This window comes from Anomaloglossus baeobatrachus, unplaced genomic scaffold (genome assembly GCF_048569485.1).
Source record: "Anomaloglossus baeobatrachus isolate aAnoBae1 unplaced genomic scaffold, aAnoBae1.hap1 Scaffold_586, whole genome shotgun sequence".
Taxonomy (NCBI): domain Eukaryota; kingdom Metazoa; phylum Chordata; class Amphibia; order Anura; family Aromobatidae; genus Anomaloglossus; species Anomaloglossus baeobatrachus.
The window spans coordinates 1-16,831 of NW_027444949.1; the positions used below are offsets into that span (position 1 = coordinate 1).

The 16,831-nt window shown below is 46.7% G+C and overlaps 10 non-coding genes across 10 annotated transcripts; all 10 read left to right on the plus strand.

Annotated features, from left to right (window-relative positions):
- Positions 1-1,422: 1,422 nt before the first annotated feature.
- Positions 1,423-1,613, plus strand: LOC142284998 (U2 spliceosomal RNA). The gene has a single exon (XR_012746430.1). It is a non-coding gene; the product is annotated as a U2 spliceosomal RNA (small nuclear RNA).
- Positions 1,614-3,000: 1,387 nt separating this feature from the next.
- Positions 3,001-3,191, plus strand: LOC142285010 (U2 spliceosomal RNA). Its single transcript, XR_012746441.1, has one exon. It is a non-coding gene; the product is annotated as a U2 spliceosomal RNA (small nuclear RNA).
- A 1,387-nt stretch (positions 3,192-4,578) lies between these two features.
- On the plus strand, positions 4,579-4,769 carry LOC142285022 (U2 spliceosomal RNA). Its single transcript, XR_012746452.1, has one exon. It is a non-coding gene; the product is annotated as a U2 spliceosomal RNA (small nuclear RNA).
- Positions 4,770-6,156: 1,387 nt separating this feature from the next.
- Positions 6,157-6,347, plus strand: LOC142285034 (U2 spliceosomal RNA). The gene has a single exon (XR_012746464.1). It is a non-coding gene; the product is annotated as a U2 spliceosomal RNA (small nuclear RNA).
- A 1,387-nt stretch (positions 6,348-7,734) lies between these two features.
- Positions 7,735-7,925, plus strand: LOC142284968 (U2 spliceosomal RNA). Its single transcript, XR_012746411.1, has one exon. It is a non-coding gene; the product is annotated as a U2 spliceosomal RNA (small nuclear RNA).
- A 1,387-nt stretch (positions 7,926-9,312) lies between these two features.
- Positions 9,313-9,503, plus strand: LOC142284935 (U2 spliceosomal RNA). Its single transcript, XR_012746379.1, has one exon. It is a non-coding gene; the product is annotated as a U2 spliceosomal RNA (small nuclear RNA).
- Positions 9,504-10,890: 1,387 nt separating this feature from the next.
- On the plus strand, positions 10,891-11,081 carry LOC142284946 (U2 spliceosomal RNA). The gene has a single exon (XR_012746390.1). It is a non-coding gene; the product is annotated as a U2 spliceosomal RNA (small nuclear RNA).
- A 2,269-nt stretch (positions 11,082-13,350) lies between these two features.
- Positions 13,351-13,548, plus strand: LOC142284982 (U2 spliceosomal RNA). Its single transcript, XR_012746423.1, has one exon. It is a non-coding gene; the product is annotated as a U2 spliceosomal RNA (small nuclear RNA).
- A 1,387-nt stretch (positions 13,549-14,935) lies between these two features.
- On the plus strand, positions 14,936-15,126 carry LOC142284958 (U2 spliceosomal RNA). The gene has a single exon (XR_012746401.1). It is a non-coding gene; the product is annotated as a U2 spliceosomal RNA (small nuclear RNA).
- A 1,387-nt stretch (positions 15,127-16,513) lies between these two features.
- On the plus strand, positions 16,514-16,704 carry LOC142284969 (U2 spliceosomal RNA). The gene has a single exon (XR_012746412.1). It is a non-coding gene; the product is annotated as a U2 spliceosomal RNA (small nuclear RNA).
- Positions 16,705-16,831: the final 127 nt, after the last annotated feature.

Consider the following 16,831-nt stretch of genomic DNA (forward strand, 5'->3'; position numbering starts at 1 on the left):
GGTATTGCAGTACCTCCAGGAACGGTGCACCCCTTCTTAACCCAGTTTCCAAAAGCAGAACTCAATTCACCTGATTCATATTAGCCCGATTTAATGAATTGGAAGAAAGCATACGTCTTCATATGCACCTCAATTTGGCCCATTCACTTTTCACACTTCCTCCTTTTGTTTTTTATCTTTCACACTTTTGACTTTCTTTATTCATCCAAATAGCAAACTCATCACCACTCAACCTGACCAACTCGGCTATGTCCCCGTGCTGCAGTTCTCTGTCTTATCTAGATCATTTGCAATTGAATGGAATAGATCCCTTTTGGACAAAGTGGATTCACCTGCTGCTGCAGTGACCACAGGTGTGATAACATCTAGAATTGGCATCTGGTGCGATCTCTCCGCTTCCACTCCAAAGAAAGTTACCTGTTTATTCCTATCATGCATTGGTTTTTGGGGTTTTCTTTGAGTAATGATGATCTCTTTAGTAGTCTGTTGGCGCCCTCTCCTGGAGGAATAGTTTGCTTGCTCTTGGACATTCTAAAAGAGAGGTCATGATAGACATTGAGCTTCTGAGCTCAATTGGGGACAGTCATGGGTGATGAATGTTTGCAACCTACTGCGAAGCCTCATACCGCAATATAAGGAACGTCAAATACTAAGAAAGGGCGGCCTATGAAAGAATTACTACTTTCAATAAGTACACTTAAACGGCTAATTGGGAATAGAAAAACTGTAAAAAGCCCTCTGAGAAAGCCCCCCTCTAACCTTTGATAGTAAGCTTTTCTGTAGTCTGCCTGTTGATGTATTTTCCGTTTGAACTGTGCACAACATGAAGAGACGGAACACTGGCGGCTTGTCACAATGCCCCCCGATGACATCACAATAGCGCTGCTGCCTAGAAAACAAGCTGCGCAGAAGAAGTTGTTCTTTGGGTGGGAGGGTGGGCTAGTGGAAGGAGGGGGCAATCTCTTTTTTTCCCGGGTGGTAGGGGGATGACAGGAGAAGGGAAGCGGGTGGTGAGAAAGGTACAGAGGGCAGGGTTTGGGGGCTGGGAAGGAAAGGGAAAAGATTAGGGTTTGGGGATGATGAAAGGGCTTTCTACGGGTAAGGATGGCAAAGGGTGGCAGTGACGGAAAGTCAGGCAACCTGTCCTGTCCGTCTTTTTGTATCGTGAATTGGAAAGACTGCAAGGGGGAGGGGAGTTGCTTGCGCCCTAAAGGAGGAGTTATTCAGATTCATTGCAGTGGGCGGCGGCTGCAAAACGCACCATTCTTCTTGTTTTGGCTCTGCAAAGCAGCCTTTTCAAGGGTTGGCTTGGGTGACAAAATGTCTTGTGTAGGCGTGGGTTTGTCTCCCTCTCGCTCTCTCTCCCTAAGATGTGTCCGGCATAGGCCAGGGTGCCACTCGAGGCCCAAACCAATTCTGGTTATCGCTTCTCGGCCTTTTGGCTAAGATCAAGTGTAGTATCTGTTCTTATCAGTTTAATATCTGATACGTCCCCTATCTGGGGACCATATATTAAATGGATTTTTAGAACAGGGAGATGGAAAAAGAGCTTGCTCTGTCCACTCCACGCATTGACCTGGTATTGCAGTACCTCCAGGAACGGTGCACCCCTTCTTAACCCAGTTTCCAAAAGCAGAACTCAATTCACCTGATTCATATTAGCCCGATTTAATGAATTGGAAGAAAGCATACGTCTTCATATGCACCTCAATTTGGCCCATTCACTTTTCACACTTCCTCCTTTTGTTTTTTATCTTTCACACTTTTGACTTTCTTTATTCATCCAAATAGCAAACTCATCACCACTCAACCTGACCAACTCGGCTATGTCCCCGTGCTGCAGTTCTCTGTCTTATCTAGATCATTTGCAATTGAATGGAATAGATCCCTTTTGGACAAAGTGGATTCACCTGCTGCTGCAGTGACCACAGGTGTGATAACATCTAGAATTGGCATCTGGTGCGATCTCTCCGCTTCCACTCCAAAGAAAGTTACCTGTTTATTCCTATCATGCATTGGTTTTTGGGGTTTTCTTTGAGTAATGATGATCTCTTTAGTAGTCTGTTGGCGCCCTCTCCTGGAGGAATAGTTTGCTTGCTCTTGGACATTCTAAAAGAGAGGTCATGATAGACATTGAGCTTCTGAGCTCAATTGGGGACAGTCATGGGTGATGAATGTTTGCAACCTACTGCGAAGCCTCATACCGCAATATAAGGAACGTCAAATACTAAGAAAGGGCGGCCTATGAAAGAATTACTACTTTCAATAAGTACACTTAAACGGCTAATTGGGAATAGAAAAACTGTAAAAAGCCCTCTGAGAAAGCCCCCCTCTAACCTTTGATAGTAAGCTTTTCTGTAGTCTGCCTGTTGATGTATTTTCCGTTTGAACTGTGCACAACATGAAGAGACGGAACACTGGCGGCTTGTCACAATGCCCCCCGATGACATCACAATAGCGCTGCTGCCTAGAAAACAAGCTGCGCAGAAGAAGTTGTTCTTTGGGTGGGAGGGTGGGCTAGTGGAAGGAGGGGGCAATCTCTTTTTTTCCCGGGTGGTAGGGGGATGACAGGAGAAGGGAAGCGGGTGGTGAGAAAGGTACAGAGGGCAGGGTTTGGGGGCTGGGAAGGAAAGGGAAAAGATTAGGGTTTGGGGATGATGAAAGGGCTTTCTACGGGTAAGGATGGCAAAGGGTGGCAGTGACGGAAAGTCAGGCAACCTGTCCTGTCCGTCTTTTTGTATCGTGAATTGGAAAGACTGCAAGGGGGAGGGGAGTTGCTTGCGCCCTAAAGGAGGAGTTATTCAGATTCATTGCAGTGGGCGGCGGCTGCAAAACGCACCATTCTTCTTGTTTTGGCTCTGCAAAGCAGCCTTTTCAAGGGTTGGCTTGGGTGACAAAATGTCTTGTGTAGGCGTGGGTTTGTCTCCCTCTCGCTCTCTCTCCCTAAGATGTGTCCGGCATAGGCCAGGGTGCCACTCGAGGCCCAAACCAATTCTGGTTATCGCTTCTCGGCCTTTTGGCTAAGATCAAGTGTAGTATCTGTTCTTATCAGTTTAATATCTGATACGTCCCCTATCTGGGGACCATATATTAAATGGATTTTTAGAACAGGGAGATGGAAAAAGAGCTTGCTCTGTCCACTCCACGCATTGACCTGGTATTGCAGTACCTCCAGGAACGGTGCACCCCTTCTTAACCCAGTTTCCAAAAGCAGAACTCAATTCACCTGATTCATATTAGCCCGATTTAATGAATTGGAAGAAAGCATACGTCTTCATATGCACCTCAATTTGGCCCATTCACTTTTCACACTTCCTCCTTTTGTTTTTTATCTTTCACACTTTTGACTTTCTTTATTCATCCAAATAGCAAACTCATCACCACTCAACCTGACCAACTCGGCTATGTCCCCGTGCTGCAGTTCTCTGTCTTATCTAGATCATTTGCAATTGAATGGAATAGATCCCTTTTGGACAAAGTGGATTCACCTGCTGCTGCAGTGACCACAGGTGTGATAACATCTAGAATTGGCATCTGGTGCGATCTCTCCGCTTCCACTCCAAAGAAAGTTACCTGTTTATTCCTATCATGCATTGGTTTTTGGGGTTTTCTTTGAGTAATGATGATCTCTTTAGTAGTCTGTTGGCGCCCTCTCCTGGAGGAATAGTTTGCTTGCTCTTGGACATTCTAAAAGAGAGGTCATGATAGACATTGAGCTTCTGAGCTCAATTGGGGACAGTCATGGGTGATGAATGTTTGCAACCTACTGCGAAGCCTCATACCGCAATATAAGGAACGTCAAATACTAAGAAAGGGCGGCCTATGAAAGAATTACTACTTTCAATAAGTACACTTAAACGGCTAATTGGGAATAGAAAAACTGTAAAAAGCCCTCTGAGAAAGCCCCCCTCTAACCTTTGATAGTAAGCTTTTCTGTAGTCTGCCTGTTGATGTATTTTCCGTTTGAACTGTGCACAACATGAAGAGACGGAACACTGGCGGCTTGTCACAATGCCCCCCGATGACATCACAATAGCGCTGCTGCCTAGAAAACAAGCTGCGCAGAAGAAGTTGTTCTTTGGGTGGGAGGGTGGGCTAGTGGAAGGAGGGGGCAATCTCTTTTTTTCCCGGGTGGTAGGGGGATGACAGGAGAAGGGAAGCGGGTGGTGAGAAAGGTACAGAGGGCAGGGTTTGGGGGCTGGGAAGGAAAGGGAAAAGATTAGGGTTTGGGGATGATGAAAGGGCTTTCTACGGGTAAGGATGGCAAAGGGTGGCAGTGACGGAAAGTCAGGCAACCTGTCCTGTCCGTCTTTTTGTATCGTGAATTGGAAAGACTGCAAGGGGGAGGGGAGTTGCTTGCGCCCTAAAGGAGGAGTTATTCAGATTCATTGCAGTGGGCGGCGGCTGCAAAACGCACCATTCTTCTTGTTTTGGCTCTGCAAAGCAGCCTTTTCAAGGGTTGGCTTGGGTGACAAAATGTCTTGTGTAGGCGTGGGTTTGTCTCCCTCTCGCTCTCTCTCCCTAAGATGTGTCCGGCATAGGCCAGGGTGCCACTCGAGGCCCAAACCAATTCTGGTTATCGCTTCTCGGCCTTTTGGCTAAGATCAAGTGTAGTATCTGTTCTTATCAGTTTAATATCTGATACGTCCCCTATCTGGGGACCATATATTAAATGGATTTTTAGAACAGGGAGATGGAAAAAGAGCTTGCTCTGTCCACTCCACGCATTGACCTGGTATTGCAGTACCTCCAGGAACGGTGCACCCCTTCTTAACCCAGTTTCCAAAAGCAGAACTCAATTCACCTGATTCATATTAGCCCGATTTAATGAATTGGAAGAAAGCATACGTCTTCATATGCACCTCAATTTGGCCCATTCACTTTTCACACTTCCTCCTTTTGTTTTTTATCTTTCACACTTTTGACTTTCTTTATTCATCCAAATAGCAAACTCATCACCACTCAACCTGACCAACTCGGCTATGTCCCCGTGCTGCAGTTCTCTGTCTTATCTAGATCATTTGCAATTGAATGGAATAGATCCCTTTTGGACAAAGTGGATTCACCTGCTGCTGCAGTGACCACAGGTGTGATAACATCTAGAATTGGCATCTGGTGCGATCTCTCCGCTTCCACTCCAAAGAAAGTTACCTGTTTATTCCTATCATGCATTGGTTTTTGGGGTTTTCTTTGAGTAATGATGATCTCTTTAGTAGTCTGTTGGCGCCCTCTCCTGGAGGAATAGTTTGCTTGCTCTTGGACATTCTAAAAGAGAGGTCATGATAGACATTGAGCTTCTGAGCTCAATTGGGGACAGTCATGGGTGATGAATGTTTGCAACCTACTGCGAAGCCTCATACCGCAATATAAGGAACGTCAAATACTAAGAAAGGGCGGCCTATGAAAGAATTACTACTTTCAATAAGTACACTTAAACGGCTAATTGGGAATAGAAAAACTGTAAAAAGCCCTCTGAGAAAGCCCCCCTCTAACCTTTGATAGTAAGCTTTTCTGTAGTCTGCCTGTTGATGTATTTTCCGTTTGAACTGTGCACAACATGAAGAGACGGAACACTGGCGGCTTGTCACAATGCCCCCCGATGACATCACAATAGCGCTGCTGCCTAGAAAACAAGCTGCGCAGAAGAAGTTGTTCTTTGGGTGGGAGGGTGGGCTAGTGGAAGGAGGGGGCAATCTCTTTTTTTCCCGGGTGGTAGGGGGATGACAGGAGAAGGGAAGCGGGTGGTGAGAAAGGTACAGAGGGCAGGGTTTGGGGGCTGGGAAGGAAAGGGAAAAGATTAGGGTTTGGGGATGATGAAAGGGCTTTCTACGGGTAAGGATGGCAAAGGGTGGCAGTGACGGAAAGTCAGGCAACCTGTCCTGTCCGTCTTTTTGTATCGTGAATTGGAAAGACTGCAAGGGGGAGGGGAGTTGCTTGCGCCCTAAAGGAGGAGTTATTCAGATTCATTGCAGTGGGCGGCGGCTGCAAAACGCACCATTCTTCTTGTTTTGGCTCTGCAAAGCAGCCTTTTCAAGGGTTGGCTTGGGTGACAAAATGTCTTGTGTAGGCGTGGGTTTGTCTCCCTCTCGCTCTCTCTCCCTAAGATGTGTCCGGCATAGGCCAGGGTGCCACTCGAGGCCCAAACCAATTCTGGTTATCGCTTCTCGGCCTTTTGGCTAAGATCAAGTGTAGTATCTGTTCTTATCAGTTTAATATCTGATACGTCCCCTATCTGGGGACCATATATTAAATGGATTTTTAGAACAGGGAGATGGAAAAAGAGCTTGCTCTGTCCACTCCACGCATTGACCTGGTATTGCAGTACCTCCAGGAACGGTGCACCCCTTCTTAACCCAGTTTCCAAAAGCAGAACTCAATTCACCTGATTCATATTAGCCCGATTTAATGAATTGGAAGAAAGCATACGTCTTCATATGCACCTCAATTTGGCCCATTCACTTTTCACACTTCCTCCTTTTGTTTTTTATCTTTCACACTTTTGACTTTCTTTATTCATCCAAATAGCAAACTCATCACCACTCAACCTGACCAACTCGGCTATGTCCCCGTGCTGCAGTTCTCTGTCTTATCTAGATCATTTGCAATTGAATGGAATAGATCCCTTTTGGACAAAGTGGATTCACCTGCTGCTGCAGTGACCACAGGTGTGATAACATCTAGAATTGGCATCTGGTGCGATCTCTCCGCTTCCACTCCAAAGAAAGTTACCTGTTTATTCCTATCATGCATTGGTTTTTGGGGTTTTCTTTGAGTAATGATGATCTCTTTAGTAGTCTGTTGGCGCCCTCTCCTGGAGGAATAGTTTGCTTGCTCTTGGACATTCTAAAAGAGAGGTCATGATAGACATTGAGCTTCTGAGCTCAATTGGGGACAGTCATGGGTGATGAATGTTTGCAACCTACTGCGAAGCCTCATACCGCAATATAAGGAACGTCAAATACTAAGAAAGGGCGGCCTATGAAAGAATTACTACTTTCAATAAGTACACTTAAACGGCTAATTGGGAATAGAAAAACTGTAAAAAGCCCTCTGAGAAAGCCCCCCTCTAACCTTTGATAGTAAGCTTTTCTGTAGTCTGCCTGTTGATGTATTTTCCGTTTGAACTGTGCACAACATGAAGAGACGGAACACTGGCGGCTTGTCACAATGCCCCCCGATGACATCACAATAGCGCTGCTGCCTAGAAAACAAGCTGCGCAGAAGAAGTTGTTCTTTGGGTGGGAGGGTGGGCTAGTGGAAGGAGGGGGCAATCTCTTTTTTTCCCGGGTGGTAGGGGGATGACAGGAGAAGGGAAGCGGGTGGTGAGAAAGGTACAGAGGGCAGGGTTTGGGGGCTGGGAAGGAAAGGGAAAAGATTAGGGTTTGGGGATGATGAAAGGGCTTTCTACGGGTAAGGATGGCAAAGGGTGGCAGTGACGGAAAGTCAGGCAACCTGTCCTGTCCGTCTTTTTGTATCGTGAATTGGAAAGACTGCAAGGGGGAGGGGAGTTGCTTGCGCCCTAAAGGAGGAGTTATTCAGATTCATTGCAGTGGGCGGCGGCTGCAAAACGCACCATTCTTCTTGTTTTGGCTCTGCAAAGCAGCCTTTTCAAGGGTTGGCTTGGGTGACAAAATGTCTTGTGTAGGCGTGGGTTTGTCTCCCTCTCGCTCTCTCTCCCTAAGATGTGTCCGGCATAGGCCAGGGTGCCACTCGAGGCCCAAACCAATTCTGGTTATCGCTTCTCAGCCTTTTGGCTAAGATCAAGTGTAGTATCTGTTCTTATCAGTTTAATATCTGATACGTCCCCTATCTGGGGACCATATATTAAATGGATTTTTAGAACAGGGAGATGGAAAAAGAGCTTGCTCTGTCCACTCCACGCATTGACCTGGTATTGCAGTACCTCCAGGAACGGTGCACCCCTTCTTAACCCAGTTTCCAAAAGCAGAACTCAATTCACCTGATTCATATTAGCCCGATTTAATGAATTGGAAGAAAGCATACGTCTTCATATGCACCTCAATTTGGCCCATTCACTTTTCACACTTCCTCCTTTTGTTTTTTATCTTTCACACTTTTGACTTTCTTTATTCATCCAAATAGCAAACTCATCACCACTCAACCTGACCAACTCGGCTATGTCCCCGTGCTGCAGTTCTCTGTCTTATCTAGATCATTTGCAATTGAATGGAATAGATCCCTTTTGGACAAAGTGGATTCACCTGCTGCTGCAGTGACCACAGGTGTGATAACATCTAGAATTGGCATCTGGTGCGATCTCTCCGCTTCCACTCCAAAGAAAGTTACCTGTTTATTCCTATCATGCATTGGTTTTTGGGGTTTTCTTTGAGTAATGATGATCTCTTTAGTAGTCTGTTGGCGCCCTCTCCTGGAGGAATAGTTTGCTTGCTCTTGGACATTCTAAAAGAGAGGTCATGATAGACATTGAGCTTCTGAGCTCAATTGGGGACAGTCATGGGTGATGAATGTTTGCAACCTACTGCGAAGCCTCATACCGCAATATAAGGAACGTCAAATACTAAGAAAGGGCGGCCTATGAAAGAATTACTACTTTCAATAAGTACACTTAAACGGCTAATTGGGAATAGAAAAACTGTAAAAAGCCCTCTGAGAAAGCCCCCCTCTAACCTTTGATAGTAAGCTTTTCTGTAGTCTGCCTGTTGATGTATTTTCCGTTTGAACTGTGCACAACATGAAGAGACGGAACACTGGCGGCTTGTCACAATGCCCCCCGATGACATCACAATAGCGCTGCTGCCTAGAAAACAAGCTGCGCAGAAGAAGTTGTTCTTTGGGTGGGAGGGTGGGCTAGTGGAAGGAGGGGGCAATCTCTTTTTTTCCCGGGTGGTAGGGGGATGACAGGAGAAGGGAAGCGGGTGGTGAGAAAGGTACAGAGGGCAGGGTTTGGGGGCTGGGAAGGAAAGGGAAAAGATTAGGGTTTGGGGATGATGAAAGGGCTTTCTACGGGTAAGGATGGCAAAGGGTGGCAGTGACGGAAAGTCAGGCAACCTGTCCTGTCCGTCTTTTTGTATCGTGAATTGGAAAGACTGCAAGGGGGAGGGGAGTTGCTTGCGCCCTAAAGGAGGAGTTATTCAGATTCATTGCAGTGGGCGGCGGCTGCAAAACGCACCATTCTTCTTGTTTTGGCTCTGCAAAGCAGCCTTTTCAAGGGTTGGCTTGGGTGACAAAATGTCTTGTGTAGGCGTGGGTTTGTCTCCCTCTCGCTCTCTCTCCCTAAGATGTGTCCGGCATAGGCCAGGGTGCCACTCGAGGCCCAAACCAATTCTGGTTATCGCTTCTCGGCCTTTTGGCTAAGATCAAGTGTAGTATCTGTTCTTATCAGTTTAATATCTGATACGTCCCCTATCTGGGGACCATATATTAAATGGATTTTTAGAACAGGGAGATGGAAAAAGAGCTTGCTCTGTCCACTCCACGCATTGACCTGGTATTGCAGTACCTCCAGGAACGGTGCACCCCTTCTTAACCCAGTTTCCAAAAGCAGAACTCAATTCACCTGATTCATATTAGCCCGATTTAATGAATTGGAAGAAAGCATACGTCTTCATATGCACCTCAATTTGGCCCATTCACTTTTCACACTTCCTCCTTTTGTTTTTTATCTTTCACACTTTTGACTTTCTTTATTCATCCAAATAGCAAACTCATCACCACTCAACCTGACCAACTCGGCTATGTCCCCGTGCTGCAGTTCTCTGTCTTATCTAGATCATTTGCAATTGAATGGAATAGATCCCTTTTGGACAAAGTGGATTCACCTGCTGCTGCAGTGACCACAGGTGTGATAACATCTAGAATTGGCATCTGGTGCGATCTCTCCGCTTCCACTCCAAAGAAAGTTACCTGTTTATTCCTATCATGCATTGGTTTTTGGGGTTTTCTTTGAGTAATGATGATCTCTTTAGTAGTCTGTTGGCGCCCTCTCCTGGAGGAATAGTTTGCTTGCTCTTGGACATTCTAAAAGAGAGGTCATGATAGACATTGAGCTTCTGAGCTCAATTGGGGACAGTCATGGGTGATGAATGTTTGCAACCTACTGCGAAGCCTCATACCGCAATATAAGGAACGTCAAATACTAAGAAAGGGCGGCCTATGAAAGAATTACTACTTTCAATAAGTACACTTAAACGGCTAATTGGGAATAGAAAAACTGTAAAAAGCCCTCTGAGAAAGCCCCCCTCTAACCTTTGATAGTAAGCTTTTCTGTAGTCTGCCTGTTGATGTATTTTCCGTTTGAACTGTGCACAACATGAAGAGACGGAACACTGGCGGCTTGTCACAATGCCCCCCGATGACATCACAATAGCGCTGCTGCCTAGAAAACAAGCTGCGCAGAAGAAGTTGTTCTTTGGGTGGGAGGGTGGGCTAGTGGAAGGAGGGGGCAATCTCTTTTTTTCCCGGGTGGTAGGGGGATGACAGGAGAAGGGAAGCGGGTGGTGAGAAAGGTACAGAGGGCAGGGTTTGGGGGCTGGGAAGGAAAGGGAAAAGATTAGGGTTTGGGGATGATGAAAGGGCTTTCTACGGGTAAGGATGGCAAAGGGTGGCAGTGACGGAAAGTCAGGCAACCTGTCCTGTCCGTCTTTTTGTATCGTGAATTGGAAAGACTGCAAGGGGGAGGGGAGTTGCTTGCGCCCTAAAGGAGGAGTTATTCAGATTCATTGCAGTGGGCGGCGGCTGCAAAACGCACCATTCTTCTTGTTTTGGCTCTGCAAAGCAGCCTTTTCAAGGGTTGGCTTGGGTGACAAAATGTCTTGTGTAGGCGTGGGTTTGTCTCCCTCTCGCTCTCTCTCCCTAAGATGTGTCCGGCATAGGCCAGGGTGCCACTCGAGGCCCAAACCAATTCTGGTTATCGCTTCTCGGCCTTTTGGCTAAGATCAAGTGTAGTATCTGTTCTTATCAGTTTAATATCTGATACGTCCCCTATCTGGGGACCATATATTAAATGGATTTTTAGAACAGGGAGATGGAAAAAGAGCTTGCTCTGTCCACTCCACGCATTGACCTGGTATTGCAGTACCTCCAGGAACGGTGCACCCCTTCTTAACCCAGTTTCCAAAAGCAGAACTCAATTCACCTGATTCATATTAGCCCGATTTAATGAATTGGAAGAAAGCATACGTCTTCATATGCACCTCAATTTGGCCCATTCACTTTTCACACTTCCTCCTTTTGTTTTTTATCTTTCACACTTTTGACTTTCTTTATTCATCCAAATAGCAAACTCATCACCACTCAACCTGACCAACTCGGCTATGTCCCCGTGCTGCAGTTCTCTGTCTTATCTAGATCATTTGCAATTGAATGGAATAGATCCCTTTTGGACAAAGTGGATTCACCTGCTGCTGCAGTGACCACAGGTGTGATAACATCTAGAATTGGCATCTGGTGCGATCTCTCCGCTTCCACTCCAAAGAAAGTTACCTGTTTATTCCTATCATGCATTGGTTTTTGGGGTTTTCTTTGAGTAATGATGATCTCTTTAGTAGTCTGTTGGCGCCCTCTCCTGGAGGAATAGTTTGCTTGCTCTTGGACATTCTAAAAGAGAGGTCATGATAGACATTGAGCTTCTGAGCTCAATTGGGGACAGTCATGGGTGATGAATGTTTGCAACCTACTGCGAAGCCTCATACCGCAATATAAGGAACGTCAAATACTAAGAAAGGGCGGCCTATGAAAGAATTACTACTTTCAATAAGTACACTTAAACGGCTAATTGGGAATAGAAAAACTGTAAAAAGCCCTCTGAGAAAGCCCCCCTCTAACCTTTGATAGTAAGCTTTTCTGTAGTCTGCCTGTTGATGTATTTTCCGTTTGAACTGTGCACAACATGAAGAGACGGAACACTGGCGGCTTGTCACAATGCCCCCCGATGACATCACAATAGCGCTGCTGCCTAGAAAACAAGCTGCGCAGAAGAAGTTGTTCTTTGGGTGGGAGGGTGGGCTAGTGGAAGGAGGGGGCAATCTCTTTTTTTCCCGGGTGGTAGGGGGATGACAGGAGAAGGGAAGCGGGTGGTGAGAAAGGTACAGAGGGCAGGGTTTGGGGGCTGGGAAGGAAAGGGAAAAGATTAGGGTTTGGGGATGATGAAAGGGCTTTCTACGGGTAAGGATGGCAAAGGGTGGCAGTGACGGAAAGTCAGGCAACCTGTCCTGTCCGTCTTTTTGTATCGTGAATTGGAAAGACTGCAAGGGGGAGGGGAGTTGCTTGCGCCCTAAAGGAGGAGTTATTCAGATTCATTGCAGTGGGCGGCGGCTGCAAAACGCACCATTCTTCTTGTTTTGGCTCTGCAAAGCAGCCTTTTCAAGGGTTGGCTTGGGTGACAAAATGTCTTGTGTAGGCGTGGGTTTGTCTCCCTCTCGCTCTCTCTCCCTAAGATGTGTCCGGCATAGGCCAGGGTGCCACTCGAGGCCCAAACCAATTCTGGTTATCGCTTCTTGGCCTTTTGGCTAAGATCAAGTGTAGTGTTGTTCGAAGAGGTGGTTTAAGCTCCAGGCCACCTTAGTACAATGATACAATGCACACTGGAAGGTTGCGCTTGCTAGTACTCTGGGTGGATAGTATATTCATCTAGTGGAAAACATGGCCCTACCAGGATCGAGGCTATTAGACTGAGTAAGGGTGGGGGGCTATGGTACAACGTGCCCCAGGACTGACGACCCTGGAGTGAGTCTGAGCTTGCTGGCTTGGGACCCCGGCAAGCCTTGGGCTCTGTAGCACACCGTACCTTGCCTTTTCATACTTTTTGAGCATATTACCCTATCCCGGCCTTCTGGCTAGGAAGGGAAATTTTTATAATCATGGTCGGAGGTCCGTTCAGCTTTGGGCTGAGAAACCAACACCCGGTTGGAGGTCCGGGTCAGCTTTGGCTGAGAAACCAACACCCGGTTGGAGGTCCGGGTCAGCTTCGGCTGAGAAACCAACACCCGGTTGGAGGTCCGGGTCAGCTTCGGCTGAGAAACCAACACCCGGTTGGAGGTCCGGGTCAGCTTCGGCTGAGAAACCAACACCCGGTTGGAGGTCCGGTTAGCCTTGGGCTGAGAAACCAACACCGGTTGACGGTCCGGGCAGTTTCGGCTGCGAAACCAACAACTAGTAGCTCTCTACTCCACTTGGGTAAGATGCCTGGATGGACGCTGGGAGCAACGACAAGGCTCAACCAGGCTTCGGCTTGGGGGAGCACCGAAGATCCCTGACCCTTGCTGTGGCCTTCTGGCTCGGAGGGACGGGGTTGATTTTTGGGGACCCTCTCCTCACGGAGGGGTCCACACGAATCCTAGCCTTTGCACTGTTTTTGGTGTGACTTCGGTCATGCATTTTTTGCGGTGCTTTGGAAAGCTTCATTAAATCAAAAAATCTGTTCTTATCAGTTTAATATCTGATACGTCCCCTATCTGGGGACCATATATTAAATGGATTTTTAGAACAGGGAGATGGAAAAAGAGCTTGCTCTGTCCACTCCACGCATTGACCTGGTATTGCAGTACCTCCAGGAACGGTGCACCCCTTCTTAACCCAGTTTCCAAAAGCAGAACTCAATTCACCTGATTCATATTAGCCCGATTTAATGAATTGGAAGAAAGCATACGTCTTCATATGCACCTCAATTTGGCCCATTCACTTTTCACACTTCCTCCTTTTGTTTTTTATCTTTCACACTTTTGACTTTCTTTATTCATCCAAATAGCAAACTCATCACCACTCAACCTGACCAACTCGGCTATGTCCCCGTGCTGCAGTTCTCTGTCTTATCTAGATCATTTGCAATTGAATGGAATAGATCCCTTTTGGACAAAGTGGATTCACCTGCTGCTGCAGTGACCACAGGTGTGATAACATCTAGAATTGGCATCTGGTGCGATCTCTCCGCTTCCACTCCAAAGAAAGTTACCTGTTTATTCCTATCATGCATTGGTTTTTGGGGTTTTCTTTGAGTAATGATGATCTCTTTAGTAGTCTGTTGGCGCCCTCTCCTGGAGGAATAGTTTGCTTGCTCTTGGACATTCTAAAAGAGAGGTCATGATAGACATTGAGCTTCTGAGCTCAATTGGGGACAGTCATGGGTGATGAATGTTTGCAACCTACTGCGAAGCCTCATACCGCAATATAAGGAACGTCAAATACTAAGAAAGGGCGGCCTATGAAAGAATTACTACTTTCAATAAGTACACTTAAACGGCTAATTGGGAATAGAAAAACTGTAAAAAGCCCTCTGAGAAAGCCCCCCTCTAACCTTTGATAGTAAGCTTTTCTGTAGTCTGCCTGTTGATGTATTTTCCGTTTGAACTGTGCACAACATGAAGAGACGGAACACTGGCGGCTTGTCACAATGCCCCCCGATGACATCACAATAGCGCTGCTGCCTAGAAAACAAGCTGCGCAGAAGAAGTTGTTCTTTGGGTGGGAGGGTGGGCTAGTGGAAGGAGGGGGCAATCTCTTTTTTTCCCGGGTGGTAGGGGGATGACAGGAGAAGGGAAGCGGGTGGTGAGAAAGGTACAGAGGGCAGGGTTTGGGGGCTGGGAAGGAAAGGGAAAAGATTAGGGTTTGGGGATGATGAAAGGGCTTTCTACGGGTAAGGATGGCAAAGGGTGGCAGTGACGGAAAGTCAGGCAACCTGTCCTGTCCGTCTTTTTGTATCGTGAATTGGAAAGACTGCAAGGGGGAGGGGAGTTGCTTGCGCCCTAAAGGAGGAGTTATTCAGATTCATTGCAGTGGGCGGCGGCTGCAAAACGCACCATTCTTCTTGTTTTGGCTCTGCAAAGCAGCCTTTTCAAGGGTTGGCTTGGGTGACAAAATGTCTTGTGTAGGCGTGGGTTTGTCTCCCTCTCGCTCTCTCTCCCTAAGATGTGTCCGGCATAGGCCAGGGTGCCACTCGAGGCCCAAACCAATTCTGGTTATCGCTTCTCGGCCTTTTGGCTAAGATCAAGTGTAGTATCTGTTCTTATCAGTTTAATATCTGATACGTCCCCTATCTGGGGACCATATATTAAATGGATTTTTAGAACAGGGAGATGGAAAAAGAGCTTGCTCTGTCCACTCCACGCATTGACCTGGTATTGCAGTACCTCCAGGAACGGTGCACCCCTTCTTAACCCAGTTTCCAAAAGCAGAACTCAATTCACCTGATTCATATTAGCCCGATTTAATGAATTGGAAGAAAGCATACGTCTTCATATGCACCTCAATTTGGCCCATTCACTTTTCACACTTCCTCCTTTTGTTTTTTATCTTTCACACTTTTGACTTTCTTTATTCATCCAAATAGCAAACTCATCACCACTCAACCTGACCAACTCGGCTATGTCCCCGTGCTGCAGTTCTCTGTCTTATCTAGATCATTTGCAATTGAATGGAATAGATCCCTTTTGGACAAAGTGGATTCACCTGCTGCTGCAGTGACCACAGGTGTGATAACATCTAGAATTGGCATCTGGTGCGATCTCTCCGCTTCCACTCCAAAGAAAGTTACCTGTTTATTCCTATCATGCATTGGTTTTTGGGGTTTTCTTTGAGTAATGATGATCTCTTTAGTAGTCTGTTGGCGCCCTCTCCTGGAGGAATAGTTTGCTTGCTCTTGGACATTCTAAAAGAGAGGTCATGATAGACATTGAGCTTCTGAGCTCAATTGGGGACAGTCATGGGTGATGAATGTTTGCAACCTACTGCGAAGCCTCATACCGCAATATAAGGAACGTCAAATACTAAGAAAGGGCGGCCTATGAAAGAATTACTACTTTCAATAAGTACACTTAAACGGCTAATTGGGAATAGAAAAACTGTAAAAAGCCCTCTGAGAAAGCCCCCCTCTAACCTTTGATAGTAAGCTTTTCTGTAGTCTGCCTGTTGATGTATTTTCCGTTTGAACTGTGCACAACATGAAGAGACGGAACACTGGCGGCTTGTCACAATGCCCCCCGATGACATCACAATAGCGCTGCTGCCTAGAAAACAAGCTGCGCAGAAGAAGTTGTTCTTTGGGTGGGAGGGTGGGCTAGTGGAAGGAGGGGGCAATCTCTTTTTTTCCCGGGTGGTAGGGGGATGACAGGAGAAGGGAAGCGGGTGGTGAGAAAGGTACAGAGGGCAGGGTTTGGGGGCTGGGAAGGAAAGGGAAAAGATTAGGGTTTGGGGATGATGAAAGGGCTTTCTACGGGTAAGGATGGCAAAGGGTGGCAGTGACGGAAAGTCAGGCAACCTGTCCTGTCCGTCTTTTTGTATCGTGAATTGGAAAGACTGCAAGGGGGAGGGGAGTTGCTTGCGCCCTAAAGGAGGAGTTATTCAGATTCATTGCAGTGGGCGGCGGCTGCAAAACGCACCATTCTTCTTGTTTTGGCTCTGCAAAGCAGCCTTTTCAAGGGTTGGCTTGGGTGACAAAATGTCTTGTGTAGGCGTGGGTTTGTCTCCCTCTCGCTCTCTCTCCCTAAGATGTGTCCGGCATAGGCCAGGGTGCCACTCGAGGCCCAAACCAATTCTGGTTATCGCTTCTCGGCCTTTTGGCTAAGATCAAGTGTAGTATCTGTTCTTATCAGTTTAATATCTGATACGTCCCCTATCTGGGGACCATATATTAAATGGATTTTTAGAACAGGGAGATGGAAAAAGAGCTTGCTCTGTCCACTCCACGCATTGACCTGGTATTGCAGTACCTCCAGGAACGGTGCACCCCTTCTTAACCCAGTTTCCAAAAGCAGAACTCAATTCACCTGATTCATATTAGCCCGATTTAATGAATTGGAAGAAAGCATACGTCTTCATATGCACCTCAATTTGGCCCATTCACTTTTCACACTTCCTC